The sequence below is a fragment of the Bubalus kerabau genome, chromosome 13 (assembly GCF_029407905.1).
Source record: "Bubalus kerabau isolate K-KA32 ecotype Philippines breed swamp buffalo chromosome 13, PCC_UOA_SB_1v2, whole genome shotgun sequence".
Classification (NCBI taxonomy): Eukaryota; Metazoa; Chordata; class Mammalia; order Artiodactyla; family Bovidae; genus Bubalus; species Bubalus kerabau.
The window spans coordinates 53,497,434-53,510,227 of record NC_073636.1 but is presented as its reverse complement, the minus strand read 5'-3'; the positions used below and the strand labels follow the sequence as shown (position 1 = coordinate 53,510,227).

General features: G+C 50.5%; 1 non-coding gene across 1 annotated transcript; it reads left to right on the top strand.

Annotated features, from left to right (window-relative positions):
- The first annotated feature begins 12,346 nt into the window (after positions 1-12,346).
- LOC129626342 (small nucleolar RNA SNORA70) lies at positions 12,347-12,482 on the top strand. The gene has a single exon (XR_008701940.1). It is a non-coding gene; the product is annotated as a small nucleolar RNA SNORA70 (small nucleolar RNA).
- The last annotated feature ends 312 nt before the right edge of the window (positions 12,483-12,794 follow it).

The following is a 12,794-nucleotide window of genomic DNA, read 5'->3' as shown; positions in this document are numbered from 1 at the left end:
TAGTGTCCAGCCTGTACCCGAGAGCGGCTTCCTGACCCAAGCATCAGAACTAACCTAGGAACTGACAGGCCTTTCCCAGGACTGCCCTCGCTGTGGGAAGAGGCAGGAGGAGACCATGGGCAATACTTAGCTTCTGAGACCTCCACTCAGAGCATCACTTCCTGAGTCTAGAAGTCTCAGGCTATGATGGAGGGTAGCAGTGCCAGAGATGATGATGATAATGACCATCCCTGGGCTGGGTGCTTTATGACCATTATTTCATTTACTTCTTTTCAAGTAACTTCCTGAAGCCCACAGAGCTTGTAAGGGTCAAAGCCTAGATTTGAACCTAGGTCTAAATCCATAGCTTTAGCCAATGTGTATGGAATTGTGTATACATCTCAAATGTTTTCAAAACTCAACAAACAACTGAGCATCACGTAGATTGCACTGCTGCGTCCCTAGCACCGCACATTCTGAGATGAGTGACCTGGTCCTGAGGTGCCTGGCACTTAGTCAGTTTCCAGTTGGGAGGTGGTTTCTTCTGCTCTGACAAAGTTCGGAGTGTGCTGGTAAGCAACTAGGCATCCCAGAGGACAGTGAGCGAGGAAGGCTTCTCAGAGTCACTGCAACCGCCGAAGAGACCAAGGTCCGAAGTTTTGTTCTCATACCCCAGAGGCGCATCCCTTTTAGTGTCTGGGAGAATCTTGAACAGCCCCGAGAGAAGATGGGAGGAACAGAAGAGGAAAGTGCCAACCTCACCCTGAAGTAGATGATTGAAAGTGAAGTCGCTCAGTCATGTCTGACTCTTAGCGACCCCATGGACTGTGGCCTACCACGCTCCTCCGTCCATGGGATTTTCCAGGCAAGAATACTGGAGTGGGTTGCCATTGCCTTCTCCAGGGGATCTTCCCAACCCAGGGATCGAACCCGTGTCTCTCCCACATTGTAGGCAGACGCTTTACCATCTGAGTCACCAGAGAAGTTGAAGTAGATGATTAGGTCCTTGGAAAGAATGGAAGCTTTAGTTAAAGTGGAGAGATGGAGGCAAGGGTATTTAGACAGTGACTGTTAATCTTAGGTCCAAGCAGAACTAGAACTGCTGAGCCTCTTGAGTCCCTGTCTATCAGTGGGGGCCCCAACCTTGTCCTACCCTGTCTCACTAGCTTTTACAGAGCTGTGGGAGCAGAGCGGCGTGGGTTTGCTTCTCTTTTCCCCAGGAGCGTCAAGCTCGGGGTTCACTGAAGACCTGGTAGCTCCAGGTGCCGCCAGTATGCAGTGTGCAGGCTGCCCCTGGCTCTGCGTCCATCTGCTGGTGTTTCCTGGGAGCTTCAGTCGGGGAAGGCTGGTGGTAGTAAGGCCAGGCCGCTCCCTGGGTGCCAGCTTTTGCCCCTGCTTTTGCCCTCTCTGTCTGTTGCTCCTGCTGTATCAACATGAGGAAGCCGAGCTGTCTGTTATGTAACGGGATTGGTTGCCCCCAAGGATAATCTGTCCCTTGAAGCTCTGCAGGACATCAAAGCATCCATGAGGGGACAGGCCTGCCCCAGGGCTATTGTTGCTCACTTTCTCCTCCTCCTTGGCATCCTTGGCTCCTCCTAGGCTAGGCAGCATCCCTTTGGGCAAATCAAAATAGCTCTTATAATCCTCCAGCTGTGAGCCTAGCTCCTGACGGTTGAGGTCCTTTCAATTCCCATTTCCTCTTACCCCAGGGACACAGATACTCCCCCAGCAATAGCAGCTCCTGGTTATAAAAACTTGTTTTTCAGGGGCCCTCTGACTTGTGCAGGGCAGAGGCCCCGTCCTTTTATCGCCAGTCCTGAATTAAGCACTTTACATACAGTATCTTATTTATCACATCATCTGGGCAACTATTCTGTTCTCTGCCATCATTCTGCAGATGAGGAAGCTGAGAATTCACTACAGTTCTGAGAGTCAGGATTTGAGACTAGGTACCTGACTGGAAATTCCTCTGTTCCGTCCTGCCTCCTAGAGCCTCTTTAAAAGCAGCTTTGGTGTGTTTATATTTTGAGGCAGATGCTGGATCCCCGTCCTGTTAGCTCCACACGAGAGGCCCCCAGGTATTAGTATCAGTGCTGCCCATGGGCATCCTTCATAGTCTGACGGCCTTGGCACAGCACACTGCAGCAGGGCCACCTTCTCCTTCAGGTGAGATCACCTGCGTGTTGATTCCTCTTATGTCACACTGAGCCTCAAACATGGGCAGGTGAGGCAAGACTGGCATGGTGAGGCGCCCATAGGACCAGGGGCCAGGCACCAGTAGGCAGAAAGCCACACAAGCAGACAGAGGTTAACATTGGAAAGCAGGGGACCCAAAGCATGCCCCAGGTGGGGGCAGCAGGAAAGCACAGGCACCGCGGGGACAGGACAGTCTACACACCAGGACAGGGAAGGGCTCTGACGAGACTCACAGGCATCCTGTTGTCTCTGATCCCTGGTGCCTGGAAGAAGCCCATTCTAAGTGAGCTTAGGTAAAGTTTGATGAGGATCTAAAGCAAAATGGCAAGGGTTGCTGAGTTTCTCCCTGACCCATCTTCCAGCTCATTTACTGACCAGAGCGGAGGGCTTTCATGATTTCGTCCCTGTTGATACAGCTGTCTGCAGCCCTGTGTTTAATTCTGAGGCCAAGTCAGATTGATGAACAAGAGCCCTCTTACGGCAGACACTTGCCTAGCAGTGGTCTTGATAGCATAGACCCCACTGTTGTCCTCTAAGACTCCCAAGTTAGCCACAGACTTGAGAACACTTAATTGTAGTAGACATGGCTGGGGAGAAATATAGGAAGCCTGCAGAGAGTGGAGGGAAAGCTTGCTGGAGAAGGTGGTGCCTTGGGCTGGTTCTTGAAGGTAGGTTTAGGGGCAGTTTGTAAGCCAGGTGGTAAGTGAGGTGATCACATCTCAGGGTTTGTCTGAAACTCGCCCTGGCACACGGTGGCCTTGTTGAGTATAGGAACTTGGCTGGTGAGAGGAGAGAGGACTGTTGTAGTGAAATCCCCAACTGGAGGGGCATTCGAGACCAGGGCCTGGAGAGAATGCCCAAGGTCTGTCTTGATAAACTAGGGCAGTGGCGTATAAGCTCTCAGCCCCTCTTTTCATTTCCGCTAGTGAGTCTTCTGTGATTTTACAGAACCAAAGGAAATGGAGACCTCCTTCAGCATTTCTAGGATTCAGAGGCATGGCAGGCCTTAAAACTGCCTGCTGAGTTTAAAATAAATCAATACCGTAAAATACTGCAATGAATTTCCTAACTTTAAAGGAATTTCACTTTCAGTTAGAGGCGCCAGGGGAAAGCTGTAACTCAGCCTGCATCGTACACAGGTCAGAATTCTGTATTTTGTTTCTTTGTAAAAGAAAGTGATGTCTGGGGACTCAGAAGGAATGGATTAGAGCCACCCAGGCACACCTTAGGGCATAATGAGGAAGATGAAAATGCTTCTATTTTCCCAGACTGCACAAAGGAGCCAGATGTGGGGCCTGGGCAGGTAATCTTATGAATGGTAGATAACCTTGGCTTTTTGTCATTCTGAGACCTGGCCCTGGAGAAGTAGTGGAAAGCAGGCGGGATATATGGTATATCATGTTGGATTTTGGTATTAACCTTATGTTCCAATGGAAGAGTCACAGATGATGTGAGCCAGTTGACTCATTCTGTGTTTACTTCCATCCTTTTGCAAAAAGGAAGCTCTTAAATATCGTGTACAGCACCCTTTTGTGTTTTTCCTTTCTGCTTTTTTCAGACATGTCTAAGACATGTCCTCCCGGAGAGTTCCAGTCTAGGGCAGAGCTAAGGCATGGACAGAAAGAGGGGAGGGCTGTCAGATCTTGGCAGAATGCATGGCCTTTCCAGCCCAGCCCAGCCTTGTACCAGACGTAAGGAGAGCTGGAAGTCACAACCAAAGACTCATTTGTTGTTAGTAACCAGATTGCAGGCTTGGATGTGATGAATGTTTGGATGGAATCGTTGGTTTGTGTGGGACAGCAGAAATGAGTGTGAATATACCACACCCAAAACCAAACAACAGGGTGACTTTTACCTTCCTTCCTCAAAAAAAAAAAAGAAGAGTTGCTTGGGAGTTTAGGCCAGTTGCCTAACCTGAAATCCAGATGTCACCACTGACGTGATCCAGAGATCATCCTCTGTCCCCCCACCCTGAGCATCTCGGGGCACGGGCACCTACCAGGCATATCACAGAGAGCCTTCGGAAGCACGTCACTCCAGCCCGGTGTTTTGGAAGCCCTATAGCAGGAGGACAGCAGTCCCCAGAACTCCAGTTTCCCACTTAGAATTCCCACTTTAGAATTTCACTGAGATGCAATGAAATGCCGTTACAGTAGTAACAACATAGGCAGACCCAGGTGCATCTTCAGAATCTGCAGCCTCATTCTGGACAGCCCGGGTAGAGTTCAGTGGCAGGAACTGGGAGTGTTGGGGCCAAGAAGTTTTCTGCTTAACAGATCCAGAATCTGTCCTGTGACACCTGCCTGCTCCTCCTCCCCGGCCCCCGCCATGGCCCCGCAGGAAGCTTGGATCGAGGCCTGAGAACTAGGAGGGGCTGCCGGGTTCCAATCCGGGCTCTGTCTAATATGCTTACCCTAGCATGGGGCTTTGGACAGGTCACACACAGTGGGTCCTGGATGCCTCATCCAGAAAACTAGTAGTATGAAAGGACCACTCGGCCCAGCTCTGGCATGTTCAGAGCTCCACGGTGGGTGCGGTCCTAGGAGGGGAACTCCAGATTCTGGCATAGTTGCTTCCTTGTGTGTGTGTCTTGAGACTGAGGTGAAGCCCTGTGGCCTCCTGTCAGAGAGGGGGAAGGAAAGCAATTGAACTTCTCAGGCTTCCCAGACCCTGGGAAAATGGGCTTCCACGCCATAGTAACAGTGAGCGAGAGTCCTTCGGGGGAGTAACAGATCGTGTGAGGCCACTGTGGGACAGGAGGTGGCTCTTAGAAGAGGAAGGGGAAGTTGAGGGCCAGCAGGCACAGGAAAGGGCGAAGTGATGGCACTAGAGACGGGCTTCTGTCTCTTGAGTGGAATCGTAGACATAGCTTTGAACCAGACTAGGAAATTGCACTTACTTGTTCCACAGGCATGTATTAAGCACCTGCTGTGTGCCTGGCATGGGCTGTGGAGATGAAAATTTCTCCCGGCCTCAGTCCATCTAAACTGTAGACATCTGAGTCTGGGAGTCCTCACTTACCAAGTGAGGTTGCCAGCACTTGCCCATAGGTTTTTCAGGAGGAGTAAATTGAAAAATTCATGTAAAACTAGCCTGGGGGTGCTGGGCATGCAGTAGGTACTCCACAGCTGTCGAGTCCTGCTGTTTTTTCATACCGGCTCTTGCCGTGCATAATACAGTAACAGAGAAGTATCTCGGAATGTGTGCAGGTTCTTGTCCCCCCTCTCCGCCCCCTGCCCAAAAAAACACTGAAAATGAAACACCTTCTTGGGCTCAAGGTGACCTCCATAGACCCAGGGCCGCCTTCACAGCCTTTATTTGATGACCGAGTCTTGCTGTATTGTGTTCTTCCTCCTCTTTGTAATCAGCTTCTGATTAGTTGACTGATGGATCTAGCTCTTCTGGGTCTTTATTTGCATTTTCACTCTGCTGTAATTATGTCTCAAGAACATAGCGTTTTGGTTTTGTATTTACTTTTGCTTTTCAGAGCTGAAAACTTGTGCAGTGTCCTGTCACATGGGTAGGCTGGTTGTTCTGACAAAGAGCATCTTTGTCAGCTCTGGCATCACTTTTTTTCTTTTTTAAATAGTTATACATTGGAATCATGATTGTTGGCTATGAAATTGATTTTGAGAGCCACCCAATTTCTAAATTGGGAAATACTCTGTATTGGGGGTTAAGGAAAGGAATACTGAGGAAGGAGGTGAAGAGAGAAGGTCTGTAGTCTGTTGCCTTCGGGTTTCTAAGTGCAAATATCAGAAGCAGAGGGGTGGCCCTTCCCTTAAGTTCAGCCCTTCAGCTGTCCTGTCACACCTTGGTTTGAACTCTGTATAGGCCTTGGGGTGGAGAATGGCCCCACCTGCCTTCCACAGATCTCCTTTCTGGAACCCAAGAGAGCCTGAGTCCTTTTTTGCACTTGTTTAGCAAATGCTTAAGAAGAGCTTTTGCAGCTTGCTGCTGGTCTTATATGCACTGTGTTTGCTTCTGAATAGCATCAGGCCTGCTGCAGCCTGGAGCCTTTATCATCTGTCAGGCGTGGTGGGGGAGGTGCCAGGGAGCGCCTTCTCTCACCTAAACTTACTGAGCACAGGCTGTTTGCCAGATTCATCCCCTCCCCATTTACTGTCTTGTTAAATCCTCACATGGGCGGCTTCCTAAGTGCTGTGTCCACCCTGCTCCCACAGGGCACATGGCTAGTGCCTGCCAGCTCCAGGCTACAGCTCGGGCATCCATGCCCTTTTCCATCGGGCTTCCAAAGATGTGGCAACACAGTGGTGTCTCAGTGCTCCCAGGAACTCAGGACCATGTGCTGGCTTTTTGTTGAAGAAGTAGTGGCAACAGTAGAATGTGTGACTTCAGGTGGCCCTTGGAGAGAGGAGAGCAGGCAAGGTCTTCTGAGCAGGAATGTGAGCAAAGACAGACCACTGGGGATCTGTGGGAGGAGCAGATTTTTGGGTTGGTCCACGCAGAGGCTCAAGTTGGAGAGGAAAGTAACGCCAGTTTGCCAAGAGCCTTGAATGTTGGTCTAAGGAGAGTGAACCTCATCTAGCAGAAAAGGTGGCAGTGGTGTGCGCTGCTCGGGTTTTGACAGGTGAGTCTGTCGCAGAGATAGAGAGGGAGATGGGATGCTGCACCCAAAAGCGCCTGTCTTCAGAAGGTACAAGGCCTGCCCTTCAAGTAGAGACCCTGTGCTCCCGTTTTTGCTTTTGAATCTGATACGCTGATACACCTAGGTTTGAATCACAGCTCTGCCTCTTATCAATGAAGTGCTTTGGGCAAGTCACCTAACTTCTCTAGGCCCCTATTTCCTTATCCATTAAATGATGCCCGTTTAACACTGATGCTTACTGTATGCTGTTGGGAGGACTAAATGCACAAGAAACATGAAGTGCCCAGTGCAGTTCCTCGCTCACAGCAGGAGTTCAGTAAGTGGTGGCTGCCTCTGTATAGTTCCTTGTTGTGTTTGTTTTTGCTAAATCTCTTAGGCTAATCATTCGTTTTTGCTTCATTTCTCACTAACAATTTGCATTGCCCTTCTTTTCCCTAAGAGAGTGCCAAGCCTTTAGCAAGTGCCCTTCGTGAGTTCCCCTCGACACACTGGGCTTCAGACTTCTTGCTGTAACCAGAGTCCATATGGTCTCCTTTGGCCCAGACCACTCTGGGTACGACCTGTGCCGTTCACAACCACAAATTGTTCCATCCCCATATGGTGAGCCTCCTCTCCCCTTTAGCTCTGACAGCTCCTTAGACATCTTCCTCCTGGCTAAGGGCCCAAGAGGTGAGGAGAACTCTCCCGGGAGCCCACCCTCTGCCCTGAGCCCTTTCTCTGCTAATCACAGCAGCCACAGCTGAACCCCAGTCTCTTTAGGGGCCAATTGAGGCTGTCGGCAGCTTTCATTTCATCCTCGCACTTATTTAATAAGTTGAGGGGGTGGAATTAGGGTATCTCCCTAGCTGACTGCCAATTACCAGGGCTGTTTCTGGAGACAGAAAAGTTCCCCCTTAGTTTGTCTTGAATGAGTTCCACCTGGACCTGTTCACCACCTGAGCTGGTTTAGGGAGAGCCCCAACCCCCAGACCCTGACAGCCCAGTGAATTCTCCAGGCCAAAAAGACGGGGTTTAATTGGATCTGGGTCCTCAGATCCAGGTGGGTGACTGCACGCAGATCCATAGAGACCTCCAAATCGCAGAATCTTAGGTCTTGCCCCATGGTTCTTCTTTTCGTACATTTGGCAAACATAAATACTAGCAGCATGCTTCAGGGAATGAGCAGGTTTAAGACAGTATCAATCAGGTCAGCAGTGGTCACACCACAGACACTGCTGTAATATGAACGAGTCTCCACGCTACAGTTGCATGGTACTCTTGGCTGCCCTGACTGAATTTGGGATGTTCTTGAGATAAAGATGCCTTGTGTTTGCATCCACACACCATCCTGGCTTTAAGCTCTGCTCACTCCCTGTCTCCCTGTAGCTGTGCCCTTCTGTATATTGGGCCTGCCACTTGCTGCCATGAGAGCATGGGCCCTCGTTGTGCTGCATGGGGCACAGCTTGAGCTCAGCTGACTGACGTGCATAGAGCCCACCTCCTCTTAGTGACATTTGTCCACTGTAAGGGCATCTTGGGTTCCACTTGAAAGCCTGTAGGAGACAGGCCTCACCATCCCACTGCTCTGTGTGGAGGGGCCCCGGTGCAGGAGCTGGAGTCGCCCTCCCACCCTGACCCCCAGCGCACAGTGCCCAGTCCTCCTTTGCCTGAGACGCCCCCATGCTGCCTTCTAGCTAGAGGGTTTCCTCAATGGAGACGGAGCCTACAAAGCTCATCTTGGTTCTCAGTACTCCTTGGGTCCTGGACTCCTCAGACTCTGCATGTTGAGGATATTTCCCCAGAAAAATTCACATGACTCACATACTCTGAGTCCTGTGCCTTCAGGAGGATTTCTGCCCATTCTTGAGGTTAGAAGGACCCCTGGTCCCAAGCCCCTCAGCACGTGGCGAAACTGGGTCCCGAGAAAAGAGTGGCGTGGGGCCTTGATGAGACTGGGAGCCAGGTTCCCCGCCTGTACTCTCGCCACCAGGCGGGTCGGTGTCTCAATAGACTGCCACGTGGGGGACGCTCCTCCGGTTGTGTTCGTGCTGTCACAGCCTGGGTGACAGTCTGCCTTTCGGAGAACACACGGGGCACTTGCACTGGATGCGCATCAGTAGGCGAGGAGGATGTGAAAATGGGAGGGATGGTTTCTTAGGCAAAGTGAAGACCTCTGGCTGCACCGGGGCTGCTGCTTAGTTCCGCACGGGGCTGCCCTGTCCCGCCGCCAGTTTCCACAGTCCATGTCCTCCCAGTGTGGAGAATAGGAGGCGCTAGGTATGAACCCACAGCCTCTTGAGCCATGTCAGCTAAGGGGACTTGCTGGACGTTTTTTGGCAGATGGCTGGGCCTGGAAGAAGGCTACAGCGGGACTTTAAGATCTGGGAAATATGCAGAGTTGAGGCCAAATCCAAGTCTTCCAGTCCTTCTCATTAACCTTTTACCATGACTGACTTAGACTGGGGACATTTTCTGAAGCCAGGCTGCTCCAGCTAGCCACAGCCAGGTTTCAAGCTCCCTCTCAGTTGACGCAGACTTGTTTGCAGTCTGTGGGCTGTCTTCTTCCCCGTGAGAGCCGGGGTTCTATGGCGAAGTCAGTAAGAGGGGCAGTCGTGGAGGAGCCTCCTGATTCCGTCACTGATAGGCTGTTGTTGTGTCAGGAAAACCCTTCGTTCCTGTGTGCCCACTTCTCTCTGAGGGTATGGGGATACCAGACTGGGGGAGCACAGTGTAGCATGGGAGAAAAACAGCACCAGCCAAACCCCAGCTTGTCCCTTTGCAGCCGCTGGAGTCTGGAGAGGTGGCCAGCCTCCTGGTGTGGGGTGAGCGTCCATCTTTGCACCTGGCTTGCTGGATGTTCAGTTGGAACTCAACCAGGGGTAGGGGTTTCAAAGCCATATTTTTATGTTAAGCTCCTGTCGTGTTGAATGAATGAGTCCATGAAGTTCGTAAATTAATTTTTTATTGCCATGTGCTAACTCCCAGTTCCTATCAATCACGCAATATTCCAGCTCCTTCTGCACTTGGCAACCTGAGAGGCTCCAGGGAAGCACGGGACTGTCCCTTTCCCCCAGGAAGCTTGTTGTTAGGGGGTGATGAGAAGATGTGGAGCATGGTTAGTGGGGGCAGGGGGTCTCTGGTCATCCTGTGCCTGCTCACCAGAGAACAGAGAAGAGTCCCTGAGGTGGCCGGGCCCCTGGGAATGCTTCCCGGAGGAGGCATGCGCCATCTGAGCTGACAGCAAAGGGGCAGGGAAGGGAGCGGTGTAACCAGACCTGCGGTTCTTGAGGACCAAAGGAAAATGGATCCTCAGAGCAGGACAGACGCTGTCGCCTCCAGAGAAGACTGACACGAGACCAGTTCGTCTTGTCTGAAGTTTTTGCCTGAGTGGATAAGAGATGTTGGTTTGGGGGATGTCTTTGAGGCTTGATTAGGTATCTCCTATGTGTCTCACTGAGCCCATCACTGGGCTTCACACCTGCAAAATAGACGTTTCCACACTAAGTTGAGAAAACTGAGACTTGACTGAGCTGGAGTGTAAACTTTAGATCTTTCTACTCTAAAACCCAGGCCCTTGACAGAGCACTGACTGCGCCAGTCTGTAACCTGTGCTCTTTGAATGGCACTCCTGCCACGCTGGGGACCTGCTCCTGGGCTTCTGCCTTGTTTTGGTCCCCTGATCAGGACTCAGAGGCCACAGAGCCCAGCACCAAGGCCTTCCAGGTTGTCTAAACCTGCTGTGAAGCTCCTGCTGGGTAGGCTTCGGTGCTCTCTGAACTTTTCCTTTCCTTGACACCGTGCCCTTTCTGGGTACCTGGAGACATCGTTATCCCATTTGTAGTGTCTGCTCCATTTTCTTTTACCCTGACAATAGGACCTCATATGCTGTGCTGTGAGGTGTCCACAGTACAGTTGTCCCTGGTTTTGCCCTGTGCTGAGCACCACTGTTGGCTTAGCCGAGCCTCAGAGAAGTGATGCCAGAAAGCTTGGCTCCCTGGCCTCAGTCCCTCTGACAGATTAGACAGTAGTCCCGGAGCCACTGACAGCCCCCCATTCTCCCCCTCCCCATTCCACCCGCCCCCGCCCCGGCCAGGGCTGGCATGTTGATATCTTTAATGAAAAGCCAGCTGTCTAGTATGTAAAACAAATGAAAATGACTCATTTTGAAGCTAATCCTGCTTAGAACGAGAGGCTAGCCCTCTGTGACCCTGAGATTACCTTGCCTCTGAGCTTCCCCAGAATGATATGCTGGAAATGAATAACCTGAGCCTCAATGCGCTTATCCATAAAATGGAGATAATTCCTACATGGTCCTTTGCCTGAACAAAAGGAAGCTTTGCGGATCAGGCCTTGCACGATGTCTGGTTTTTTCACAAACATCATTAACTGCAGTACTAAGACCACCAGCTAGGACGTTGGGAGAGCTTAGGTAAGGGTGAATTCTTGGCTTCCCACTCAATGACACCACGATTTGTGTATGCCAGTCAGGTGACTATTTTCTGATAAATACATGAGAGGCAGAGAAGAATAGAGAGAACCAGAGTTTCAATTTGAATCCCAGTCAACCCTTTACATCTTTTTGGTTTTTATTTCAAATCCTAAAAGGTGATTCTGTTAAAGTGCTGCACTCAATATGCCAGCAAGTTTTGGAAAACTCAGCATTGGCCACAGGACTGGAAAAAGTCAATTTTCTTTCCAATCCCAAAGAAGGGCAATGCCAAAGGATGCTCAAACTACTGCACAGTTGCACTCACTTCACACGCTAGCAAAGTGCTCACAGTCCTTCAAGCTAGGCTTCAATAGTACGTGAACCAAGAACTTGCTGCTGCTAAGTCACTTCAGTCGTGTCCGACTCTGTGCGACCCCATAGATGGCAGCCTACCAGGCTCCCCTGTCCCTGGGATTCTCCAGGCAAGAACACTGGAGTGGGTTGCCATTTCCTTCTCCAATGCATGTAAGTGAAAAGTGAAAGTGAAGTCGCTCAGTCATGTTGGACTCTTAGCGACCCCATGGACTGCAGCCTACCAAGCTCCTCCATCCATGGGATTTTCCAGGCAAGAGTACTGGAGTGGGGTGCCATTGTTAGAAAAGGCAGAGGAACCAGAGATCAAATGCCAACATCTATTGGATCATAGAAAAAGCTAGAGAATTCCAGAAAAACATCTACTGCTTCATTGACTACATTAAAGCCTTTGACTATGTAGATCACAACCAACTGTGAAAAATTCTTAAAAAGATGGAAATACCAGACCACCTTACCTGCCTCCTGCGAAGCCTGTATGCAGGTCTAGAAAAAACAATTAGGACTGGACATGGAACAACACACTGGTTCAAAAATTGGAAAGGAGTATGTCAAGGCTGTATACTGTCACCCTGCTTATTAACTTATATGCAGAGTACATCATGCGAAATGCTGGGCTGGATGAAGCACAAGCTGGAATCAAGATTGCCGGGAGAAATATCAATAACCTCAGATATGCAGATGATACCACCCTTCTGGCAGAAAGCGAAGAGGAACTAAAGAGCCTCTTGATGAAAGTGAAAGAGGAGAGTGAAGAAGCTGGCTTAAAACTCAACATTCATTTGCAGCCAATTAAGCCGACTGTGCTCTTTTTCCCCATAGGGGCCCAGTGTGCAGTGGCTGCAAATAGCAGCCTCCTTGGTAGTGTATGCAACCTGTTGCCTGTACAGGTTGCTCTAAGGGACCTTGGAGACAACTCTTCCTAGTGGGCATTCATGACTGGCCTGCTGTTTCCCAATCTAGACTCCAGACAGGTATGCGCGGTGCCTTTGGAAAGCCCCAGGGCACAGTGGCCAGAGTAAACAGTGCCCAGGTCATAATGTCCATCCACACCAAGCTGCAGAACAAGGAACATGTGGTTGAAGCCCTCCGCTGGGCCAAGTTCAAGTTCCCTGGCCGCCAGAAGATCCACATCTCTAAGAAGTGGGGATTTACCAAGTTCAACGCGGATGAATTTGAGAACATGGTGGCAGAAAAGCAACTCATCCCAGATGGCTGTGGGGTCAAATG